Genomic DNA, 11877 nt, shown 5'->3' with positions numbered 1-11877 from the left:
TCCATCCACTGGCCACTGCCAGGGTTCTAAACTTGAGAGCATAATCAGAAATTGACATTTTTCCTTGAGAGAGATGATATAACTGCTCACTGATTGAAGAAACACCATCAAGAACCCTGAAATCTTTGCGCCAATGAGTAGTGAAGTTATCCAGTGTTTGCGTGACAATACCATTCTGATTCCAAATGGTTTGGGCCCAGTGGAGCGCTCGCCCCATCAGCAGGGAGATTATGAAGGCGATCTTGGCTCTTTTGGTGGTGAAACTGCAACTGCATCTCCAGGGCCAGCGAACACTGCAGAAGAAATCTGTCACAATCCCGAGGCAGAGTAGGGTGCTGGATTGACCATGGGACTGGAAACCACATGTGGTGAAGGAATGACGGTGACAGGTATGTGGAAGTGGTGCCAGAAAGTGCTTGCTCGAGTGCATCCACAACCTCCTGGAATGGATTGGGGGAGATCATCAACAAACTTTATTGGTCTGGTCTTCTGTTACGAAACACAGACTCACCACAATGTTTATTCTTTGAAGCAGGTAACGGACACAAGCAGTAAATGCAATAATGATAGGAATACTGACAGTTTGTTTCTTTGTAGATGGTTGAGGAGGTCATGGGTGAGAGCAGCTGAAGTACACACTTTGGCAAGGTGAATGGAGAATGTTCGGAATCTGGAGGAGAATACGCTGGAGACACAGGAACACAGGGAGATGATGGAGACCCGAAGGAACAGGCGATATAGCATACACTGTCCACAGGTAAGTGTAAACCAGTAAGTGAGTCCTTTACTCAAACAAGACCAGACAGAGTGTCAGAGTGAAGCATGTGCTTATATGCTGCTTGCATGATGAGGTGATGGTGATCAGGTGCGGGTGATTAGTATTCTGGTGACAGCGATCTCTGTGATTGGGTGGTAATGGAGCCTGGCTGATCTCTGACACATACATGGTCAATGCATATATTGCAGTATATTGAAATATATAAGCACTAGTTTCCCATATATTGAAATGTATTATGCAATATATCAGATTATATTTTGCAGCATATTCCCATATATTTTTGTTCTGTAAGGGTGTAAACAGGGCTTAGTTTTATATTGTTTTGGCACTTCATTTTTTTTTTGAGACCTGGGCCCCATTTTTGTGGTTAGCACAATCCTATTTGATTACACTGAACACGTTGCTGTTGTCTTTCTGTGTGGTTTCCACCCAGGCGGGATTTAATTGCAATCAGGGTTTGTTTTGCAGGAGAGAGTCAGAAAGTAAACGCTTTGTTTCACTCTGTTTCGCGCTGCCACTGTGAAGTGTGTCTGCATGAGAGAGAAAGATTGTGTGTCACTGTATATTTTTGTATATCACACTACCGATTATAAATAAACATACTGCAGTGCAAAATTAAAGATTCATTATGTGAGATAATAATGAAGGAATGCAAGCAATCAAAGCAGGTCAGTGAAGCTCAGTGGTATTTTTTAAATTTTCCATAGAGATTTCTATAACTGTTAAAGCATTATGGAGGTTTTTTTTTTTTTTTATTAAACAATAATGATGCTCCAAAAACTGCAAATGCACAAAAATATCTTGCTTTTATCTCGTCACCATCTGATTCACACTGAATGAGAACAGAGGCAGACAAATTTTCACAAGCTTTATTTTTCATAACAAAGAAATCATTCCGGGAGCACAAACCTACAAAAGGACTGTGACTCTGGTGCTGAAGATCTCTATTTATATGGAAATAGTCAGGATGAAATTACCTTCATCACTGACACATCAGCTGCAAACCAAAACAAGAAAATAATTGGATTGGATGGAATCGCATGGTGCTGTTTAAACTGTGAAGGCAATAGAGATTAGAACAGGCCAAGCTTAAAACAAAATCAAGACAGAAATTTAATTAAGAAAGTTAATTAAATCTAAAATGGGAGAATCCATATTGGAAGTGAAGTGATGAAGTCTTTGGATGTAAAATGTCCATAAATGTCTTGTGGACCCACCTGCAAAATTTAAAATAACTTAAATTATTTAACACTTTTGTGATATCTGTGTACCTAAAAATGAAATTTCTGTCATTAAGCACTCATCCAATTTCATTTTTGGGTAAACTAACCCTTTAAGTGCCAAGAAGACAGGTTTTTGATAAAAGGAGCATCCAGAGCATCACTCGAGGTGCCAGTGCCCCAGTGCACACAAACTGGAACACAGAGTGATCTCAAATGGAGACTGTGATGAAGCAAGACTTTTATTTGTTTCACATCTCTCAGGAAAAAATCATAATCAGGACTGTGATTGAGACCCTAGCAGTCACAAGGAGAATCACACCAAGATGTAAAAAATGTGTGTATTGGATGACTTAAATTGGCTCGTTGTAATTGGTTGCAATCACTATGGCACATCCAGTTAGAATGTAATAAGGACTCTGATGTTTCGTCTTCAAACATTTATTATCCACTATGGATAGATATGAGTATGTGTGGTTCTGAAAGTATACAAACAAATAGTATATATCAGTACACAAAACAATAGTAAGCATGATAATAAAAAATAAAAAAATAACGTTACATTCCTACTAACAAGCCATTACACATACAATAAGTATCTAGGATTAACTATATAATTGTCACGTAGGCTTGTTTATCATCATGTAAGGATCTTGCTCTGAGCAGGGCTCAAACTCGCGGCCGCATCGTCATTAGCGCCATTCTGGCTGCCTTATGTAAACAGCATGACGTACAACTAAGCATACAACACTCGGTGCAATTATGATAGACATGTAAACAAGTGTTGGAAACAATTATATCACAGAGGTATAGTCACTATTCATACAATAATGGTCTATCCATGATCGCGATGGATAAGGATCTATAATATTAATACTTTCAGTTTGCGGTAAATTTTCTTCCTCTCAAACATGAACTTCACGAGTTCACACTTGCAAATAAGTCAGATAAATAAATAGTATGCGTATTTGGCGTGCTGTCCGAGGAGAGGGCTCCAAGCTCGGTATTTGGCCCGAACCCAGAGTACTCCCCCCGTATTCTGGTTAAGGAAATAACCAGGCGCGTGTGAGATTTGGTTAGGAAGATAACTATGCGACAGTGAGGAGATGGGGTGGTGGAGGGATGCTGAAGAACTGTCGAGGAACATGGGTGAGTCGACTGTGTATTTATAATGGTCTCCACTTATGCTGATTGGGTAGACTTGTTGATTACTGATTGCTGACAGCTGGTCAGAATGACGTGATGATTGAAAGGATCATTTGAAAGTGCTCCTCCCGAATTTTGTTAATGAAACATCATTTCACGAGTTCACACTTGCAAATAAGTCAGATAAATAAATAGTATGCGTATTTGGCGTGCTGTCCGAGGAGAGGGCTCCGAGCTCGGTATTTGGCCCGAACCCAGAGTACTCCCCCAAAATTTGCCACGGACTCTGGACAGCAGCCGGAAAATGATGTTGATAACCCCCAAAATTTGCAGAACGTGAACATGGTCACCTATGGCAAGCTCCTGCCAGAGCGGTGGCTGTGGATCGAGACTTGGATGGAACAGAGCTCCTGCAGGAGCAGGGCAGGCGATGCTGCCATCCAATAAGCTGGTTGGATAGAGAATGAGCTCTTGCTGGGGAGGTGGCGATGAAACGTCTGTGACGGAGGAACTGAACTTGCTTCAGAATTGCTTCCAATCATCCAGTGAATTGGTTGTACAGGGAATTGGATTCCTGTGGGAGCGGAAGAGATGATCCTGCTGAGACAATGTACGGTGTAGCGGAGCTCCTGTGGGAGCGAAGTAGATGACACTGCTGCGGCAGTGGAGCAAGTTGCATGGCGTGATGGAGCTCCTGCGGGAGCGAAGTGGATGATGCTGCTGCGGCAGTGGAGCAAGTTTGCATGACGTGACGGAGCTCCTGCGGGAGCGAAGTGGATGACGCTGCTGCGGCAGTGGAGCAAGTTTGCATGACGTGACGGAGCTCCTGCGGGAGCGAAGTGGATGACACTGCTGCGGCAGTGGAGCAAGTTTTTCATGACGTGATGGAGCTCCTGCGGGAGCGAAGAAGATGACACTGCTGCGGCACTGGAGCGGGTTTGAACTGATAAAAGGAACTCCTGCAGTGTGGAGTAGATGGCCACTGCGACAGTGGACCAGACTTTCAGCTTGCTTTCAACTATCCAATGAGCAAGTAGGACGGTGAGCCGAGCTCCTGTGAGCAGAGTATATTACACTGCTGCGGCAGTTGAGCAAACTTGCTTTTCGACTTGCTTTCAACTGTCCTTAGGGTGAGTTTGGACAGAGAACTGACCTCCTGTGGGAACAGAGGAGGTCAGTGCACTGCTGCGGTGAAAGAATGAGGTGGGCTACTGGGTAGATGCTGCTACTGGGTAGATGCTGATGCGCAGAGGAGGTAAAATTGCTTCCATTGTTTAGTGGACTGGTGATGTTAATTGGAGAGGATGCGGTGAGCCAGTAGGTTTGGGCTTTAGCTGATGAGGGTTTGTTGAGCTTCTTTGATGTGGAAATGATTGGAACGGATATAGTTCTTGTAGGCTTCTGACGACCAGCGACCTAGTGCTTGAATCTGGTGTTGGGAAAGGCCTTTCTGAGCAGCTGTAGTTGCTGCACCTATGCGAAATGAATGGCTAGAATAGTTGGCTGCTGGGATGCCAGATTGAATCAATATGGCCTTGAGGTGTTTCTGGAACCAGAAACGTGTGATGGGGTGGTTGGAGTCATCTGTGAAGAGTGGGTCAGATGGGAATTTGGCCTGCGAGCTCCTGAAATGGAGGTAAGCTAAAAGGGATTGGTATGGCTGGATTGGTGATGAGAGGTTGAAAATGTAGATGAAATGGCCTTTCCTTGTTTGATCTGTCTTGCTTTGTTTGATGAAATAAGAGATGGTGTCATCATCTAGCACTGATAAATCTGAAATTGTCGGGTGGACCTTTGGATTAAAGTTGGATGTGATAGTGAGCTCTGAGCATCTGAGAAACCCGAAGAAAGCCAATATGAACATTGCATCCAGTGTGTGGGCAGTATTGATAGAGTGGTAGCCTCGGCGGAGAGTGGTGATACATTTGGTGAGTATTTCTAGTGTTATTGGTTGTCTGGCGTCTGGGCAGGTGGGTTGGGTTTTTTGGATGCCTTTAATCAACATAGAGGTCTGTGAATTGGCTATTTCTGATGAGGGTGAACCAAAAATGAGTTTGTGAAAAAACTGAATTCCGCTTAGATAACCCTTGATGAAGCTGGCTTGGAGGTTCTTAATCCTGTTGAGATAGGATATGAATGAAGTGATGGTGAGCAGTGAAAAATCAGGAAATGGCAGGCTGTATGTGGAGTGGAAAGGCTTAAAACATTTCCAAGCGGTTAGGTAGGATTGGAGGGTTCTGGGGAAACGGCTTGGATAATGGAATTAAGAGAGGCGTCCAGCAGGGGTTTCAATGGGTGGTTTATGGGAACATCAGTTCTGAATAGTGAGGTACTGGGGTTGGAAATGGGTCCGCCTCTGGTGCCAACAATCTGAATTTCTGGAAAGCAAAACGGGAGAGAGCATCAGCTATTTGATTTTTTGATCCAAGAACATGTTTTGCAGTTATGATGAATTGATCACAAGCTGAAATCCAAATGAGGCGTCTTAGGAGAGGCATTAGTGCGGGGGAGTGAGAACGGCCTTTGTTAATGCAATGCACGGTTGCTTCGTTGTCACAGTGTACTAAGATGCTGTTAGTGGACCATTCTTTCCCCCACAGGAAGGCTGCTACAACTAGTGGATACACTTCGAACAGCGCTGAGGATGTTAATGACTGCGGTGAGTCTAATAGTTGGGGGGGTAACGTAGATGCAAACCAACGGCCTTGGTAGAATCCCCCGAAACCGACAGAGGGAGCTGCGTCAGTAAACAGTTGAATATCCATGGGGAGAGAAATGAGAGTGTTATAGAAAAAGGAAAGACCGTTCCATTACTTGAGGAAATTTATCCATAAACTGAGCTCGTTGCAACATGAATTAGTTAGGGAGATTTGGTCCTCTAGCGCGTGAACTGAAGATGCGAGGGTGAGGAGATGTGAGATGAAAGGGCGGCCTTGCGGGATGATGCGCATCGCGAAGTTTAAGTGGCCGAGCAAAGATAGTAGCTCGCGTTTAGAAAGATTCGGATTGTCTCGGAGGGTGGATGCGACCAGAATAATCCTGTCGATTTTTTCTTTGGGTAGTGAGGCCTGGAAATGAACTGTGTCCAAATGAATGCCCAGAAATTCGATGGATGTGGCTGGACCCCTGGTTTTATCCTGGGCGATTGGAATCCCGAGCTCGGAAAAAAACTTTTGGACTGTGAGAAGATGCGCGGCTGGGATGGAGTCGGGAGGCGAGATGATTAAGAAGTCATCTAAAAGTTGAATGACATAAGGAATTGCATAGTTGTTAGAGAGAATCCAGCAAATAGCTTCTGAAAGCATGTCGAAAATCTTAGTGCTGCTTTTGCATCCAAAAGTTAGACGGACGGAAAAATTAAATTTTCCGTGCCAGCGTATGCCGAATAAATGCCAGTAATCTGGGTGGATGGGCATCACTTTGAGGCAGAAGTGATGTCGACTTTGGCCAGCCAAGCGCCGCGACCCGCGTCTTTGATCAGTGTTATAGCTTGGTCGTTGTGGTAATGAAGAGAAAATTCTTCAAGTGGGATAAGGCTGTTTATGATTGGAAACGGGGAGTTGTGTGGTGCTAAGAGATCGATTATTAATCGTTTTTTGCCTGAAAATTTCCTGGTAGCCACTCCAATTGGGCTTATTCGATAACATTCAAAAGGAGGAAAGTTAAACGGGCCGATCATAAAACCTGACTCGATTTCTTTTTTTGATTAGAAGGTCGACTGTATCGGGCTCGGCGAGAGCAGACTGGAGATTGTGACATATGATGCTTTGGGATGGGAGGCTTTCAACGCCGGGTTTGAAACCGTGTTCGAGACCAGACAGCAAATAGTCTGTAAAGTTAGTGTCGGGGTGGTGAGACAATTCAGTAGACAGACGAGAAATATTCACAGGAGTCGACAAATAATTTTTAGAATCTTTATTTAAAGACCTTTTTACAGGGCATATCATGCGGGCGTGAGCGCCGCCACAGAAGTTACAGATGTGCATGTAACGACAGCGCTGCCTTGCGCATCTTCCTGAATTGAAATTATTGCAGACTTGGCTGTTTGTAGAAGTGGTACGACTTTTGGAATCTGTGGTTGAGTCGAAGTTGGTGTTTACTGGCCGCGGGACATAACTGGTTGACTTAACTTGAGATGAATCTGAGCAAGGGGGAATTGACGGGTTGATTAGGGGACAAGCTGTGGTGGAGTGAGCGACAGATCTGCAGACCGCGCAGGAGATGTTACGGCATCCTAAGAAAACTCTGTTGTGTAACTCAGTGTCCAAGGCACCCCAGTAAGGGCACTGGTTCCACTGAGCCACGCGGACGGCACATTTGGCTGAAAAAGTTTATGGTAAGTGCAAAAGTGTGTTCCTCCGTATGATAATGCTAGCTCTGCGATTATCGCGAGGTAGTCATTTAGTTCTCGTCTCCTGTGGGGAAGTGCTGCGCAAATGATTTCGCTATAACGGTTGAAAGCAATACAGAATTCAGAAAAAGAAAGAATGCGAGGAGAATTGTGCACTGGATTTTTAAGGGTAACAGAAAAATCGCCACAGTCGATTTGGCGATTTGAGACGGAGGGAGGAAGTAATGATAGCAATGATGATAAATCTATGTCCGCACCTGTGAGGATCTGTGCTCTGATGTTACTGGCAATGGGGGGTGGTTCCAATGCTGTAGCGTTTGGTGGAATGGGCATCGCCGTTGCTGAAAACAGTGTGTAAGGAGATCGAGCATGGGAGAAAGTGTTAGAAGGAAGACAAGCCGGGGCCGAGGCCGCTTGCGGAGGCAACCTCACGCTAGGGTCGGCCCCTGGAGCGAGGAGAGTGGAAAATGAAGGAAACTGGGGAGGAATATAGGGCGTCTGGGCCTGCACTGCTAGCGGAGGCAGCCTCGCGCTAGAAACCGATGGTGGGGCTGTAGGCCATTGACACGGGGTAGGGTTGAAAAAAGATATTGGAAAAGGCTGAGGTTGCGCCTGTGCTGCTGGTGGAGGCATACTCACATTACCAGGGTGGTTTGTGTCTATGGAGGCTGATATTGTTACGTGAGGCGCTGCTGTCTGTAGCTCTGCGGAGCGAAGATGAGAGTGTGGACTGACAGCAGCGGCTGCCGCGTCCTGAAACTTGGAGGCCCTTTCTCGTGAGGGTAGGAGATGGTGTTTTTTGAGATCGTTGGTTCGGGCCCCTGCGATTTTTATTCGGCTTGTTAGCCATTTTGGAAAGTGGAGTGGATTTTGAAGATGGGAATGCCGACTGAAGAGAAACGTACAGGTTATACAGCTCTGCTTTGTTCATTCTTCTGGAAAAGTGGACATCGGCGCTTATTAGAGCTTGTCTCAATCCCAACACTGTCCACTTTTCTATTGCAGGGATTGTGGGGTGTGCTGAAGTGTAGGATGAAGCTGAAGATGATGTCTCGAAGGTGGAGGTGATGGCAAGCCACGGCGTCTTGGGGTACGAGAAGCGGCGCGGCTGGACCGACGACCGCGCGATGGTACTGGAGGCTCGGTTGCAGTGTCCTGTGGTGGAACGCAGGTGTCCTGTGGTGGAACACAGGTGTCCTGTGGTTGGGCACATGTGCTCCTTGCATCGGTGCGATGCGGCAAAGGATCCTGGGCAACGAGGGATTCGTCGTCAGACGGGAAGATATCGATCTCGGACATTGTAACAATTTGGGTGTAACCAAATGCTGAAGAACTGTCGAGGAACATGGGTGAGTCGACTGTGTATTTATAATGGTCTCCACTTATGCTGATTGGGTAGACTTGTTGATTACTGATTGCTGACAGCTGGTCAGAATGACGTGATGATTGAAAGGATCATTTGAAAGTGCTCCTCCCGAATTTTGTTAATGAAACATCATAACACGCTAATATACATGAAGAATAACCATAAGAACAACGAAACTTACTTTTTAGCTGCACGCACAAACTTGGTAATAAACTGTGTAGAAACTCGCAACTCAGCACTCAAACTTCCTGATGTTAAAACACTTAAGCCGAGTTCAGATTTTCAAAGTAGTCGGGTCACTGTTCTTTTCACACTGCATGACTATCTTGGCCAGCATTCAGTCGCTGCTGTGTTCATACTGCACGATGGATCGGCGATAGAAGGTTTCACACAGCATGACTTTACAATAGGAAGAATCGGCGACAACTCTGGTTGTGAAACGTAGTTTGCGTGCCAGACAAACACACGCGAGATGTGACAAGGAAACAACGCGATATCACGCGTGCAAGACCGGAGTTGTTATTATTATTATTAAAAAAATAGTAGCCCGCAAGAAGCTTGCAATATGAATTGCCTGTGCGCTGATTTGCAGCGAAAACAAGAAAAAGAAAAGAAGAATGGAGGAGGAAATGGTGGAGACTGTGGATTGTGTCTTCTGCAACGAGAGTTGGAGGTAAATAAATAACTTTTCAATGTGCTGCTGTTGCGGATGGTCAAGCAAATGTTTGTGCTTTGTTTCCGTTTGATAGAATTGTAATGTTTATGTGAATGAAGCCATGCTTGCTGATGTTGTGGTCTATAACTCCTCCCCGAACTCCCTGCTGCTCTGTATATTGCTCTCTCATTGGCTGTTGGTCATCGCCGATGTAGTTTTCAGTCAGAACAATTTTCACACTGCAGGATTTTTAATCGCCGACAGGTCCAGATATTTAGCATGCCAAATATCTCACAGATGTCGACTCGTCGGCGATTCTCTCAGATCGCGTCTTTGCTCATTCACACTGCGTGATTGTCACTCGCGTGAATGAGCACCGATTTGCCTGAACTCGGCTTTACTCATTTCCTTTGGGAGGAGTTGCCTACGGGTGGCGCTAAAGTTATGTTTTCCATTTGTAATTTAAGATATCAGATAGAAACACTGTAATCACTATATTATTATGTCCATAAATTACAGTCCTTCAAAACAGCCGCCCCCGAATTTGCAGGGTCAAATTCGACCTTCATCTGGAGGGCTTGATGTTGTTTTATCTGTGTCAGGTATGGATGGTAGTTTAATAAGCCGTGCAGCTGGTCTGGTATATACTCTATATTTTATTTTGACCTCTGCTGTTCTAATCCATCCATCAGCTCCAGGAAAGACACTGGTGATCTCGCCTACTGGCCAGAGGGCTCTGGGCAATTGAGGGTCTATGATCATGACAATCATGCCGGACTGTAAGTGATCAGAGTCTCTTTGCCACTTGGAACGAGTCTGTAAGTTAGGAAGGTAGTACTTGATAAACTGTCTCCAAAACTGATCTGCAAGGACTTGTGTGAGCCTCCATCTATGACAGCTTAAGAGTTCTGACTCGTGGTAGACAGTCTGAGGGAGTGAGGGATCGAGCCGCCCCATGAGGAGAAGATTGGGTGTGACAGGATTGGGGTCTGCAACATCAGCTGACACATAACCTAGAGCAGTGGTCACCAACCTTTTTAAGCCCAAGATCCCTGACCTCGACCTTTTTGAAAGACAAGATCTACTTCATAGAAAAAGACAGCCCAGATTGTATTTAGTATTTTTTTCGTGGTCAATGTAGATTCTGATTTATTTAGTCTATTTATTTATTTATTTTTTTTACAAGCAAATTGGCCGATTCTGATTGCAGATATTTATTATTAATATTATTATAATAAACAAAAATATATAGCCATTTCAATTTAGAGGGAACAACTGCTTTTTAATCACAATCCAAAGATGCTACGCACGTTGCATGAGCAGTTGTTTTCCCTCCTGAAAAATCCAGCTAAAACCAGCCTAAGATGGTCAGGCTGGTTTTGGCTGGTCTCCCAGCCTGGCTTAGCTGGTTTTAACTGGTCTCCTAGCCTGGTCATAGCTGGTTTTAGAGGGGTTTTGACTTTTGACCAGCTTAAACCAGCTGAACACCTGCTAACCCAGGCTGGGAGACAAGCTAAAACCAGCTACTTCCAGCTTAAACCAGCTAAGACCAGTCAACCAGCTTAGGCTGTTTTTATTTGAATTAGATTTAATTTCAACATTTAAAGCAAAAACAGTACGGTCTGACTTTATCTTTGTGAAATTATAATTGCTACACACACAAAAAAGGCATGAAAAAAAAACAGCAGGCTGAATGAGACGCAGATTCACTCTCTGACAGCAGGTGGCGCTTATGGAGCAGCAGTGATACAGTGTTTCCTTGGTTACCGCTGTAAACAAAGCTGAAATGCGCTAATAATTAGCTACTTTATTCGGAAGTAATAGGAAAATAAAATGCCATTGCCATCGAAATCTTCCTGAAGACTGATCTCCTTTTATAGATGAATTCATAGTCCCTCACCCCCAATTCAATATTTATATTTTCTTCCTATATTTCGAGCATCGTGAACAGTGAGCTGCTCTGCCTGCTACAGAATTTTCTCCTCTTCGTGTCCGTCTTCAGCGTCTCTGGCCGCTTGTTAACGGCCGTTTACAGACTCAGACGTAGTGTGTATATTTGAATTGTATTTGTTCTCTGGCTAGTTGTGTTTGCAAGGTGGGACTCAAGGCTTTGAAGGCTTCCTGGAGTTCTGGAGCCCTGATCTGAAAGTAGTTCAGATGGTCTACCTCTACAAGAGATAAAACAACACAGTGCCATCAGAAAGGAATCTTTATCAAGGCTATGTAGGGGGTCTATATGGACCGCATGAGTGGTCAGACATTTGAAAAGAATGCCCCAACGCTTTTCACTGCATCTACTGGCATTGTAAAGGGGCCAAAACAGTCCATACCAGTAGAAAAGAAGTTTAACCCTCTGGAGTC

At 44.6% G+C, this 11877-nt stretch overlaps 1 pseudogene; it reads right to left on the bottom strand.

Annotated features, from left to right (window-relative positions):
• Positions 1-4474: 4474 nt before the first annotated feature.
• On the bottom strand, positions 4475-8708 carry LOC137006252 (uncharacterized; annotated as a pseudogene).
• Positions 8709-11877: the final 3169 nt, after the last annotated feature.

This window comes from Chanodichthys erythropterus, chromosome 18, assembly GCF_024489055.1.
Source record: "Chanodichthys erythropterus isolate Z2021 chromosome 18, ASM2448905v1, whole genome shotgun sequence".
In the NCBI taxonomy this organism is placed as follows: domain Eukaryota; kingdom Metazoa; phylum Chordata; class Actinopteri; order Cypriniformes; family Xenocyprididae; genus Chanodichthys; species Chanodichthys erythropterus.
Note: the sequence above shows the minus strand (reverse complement) of the source record. Positions and strands in the feature narration are given on the sequence as shown.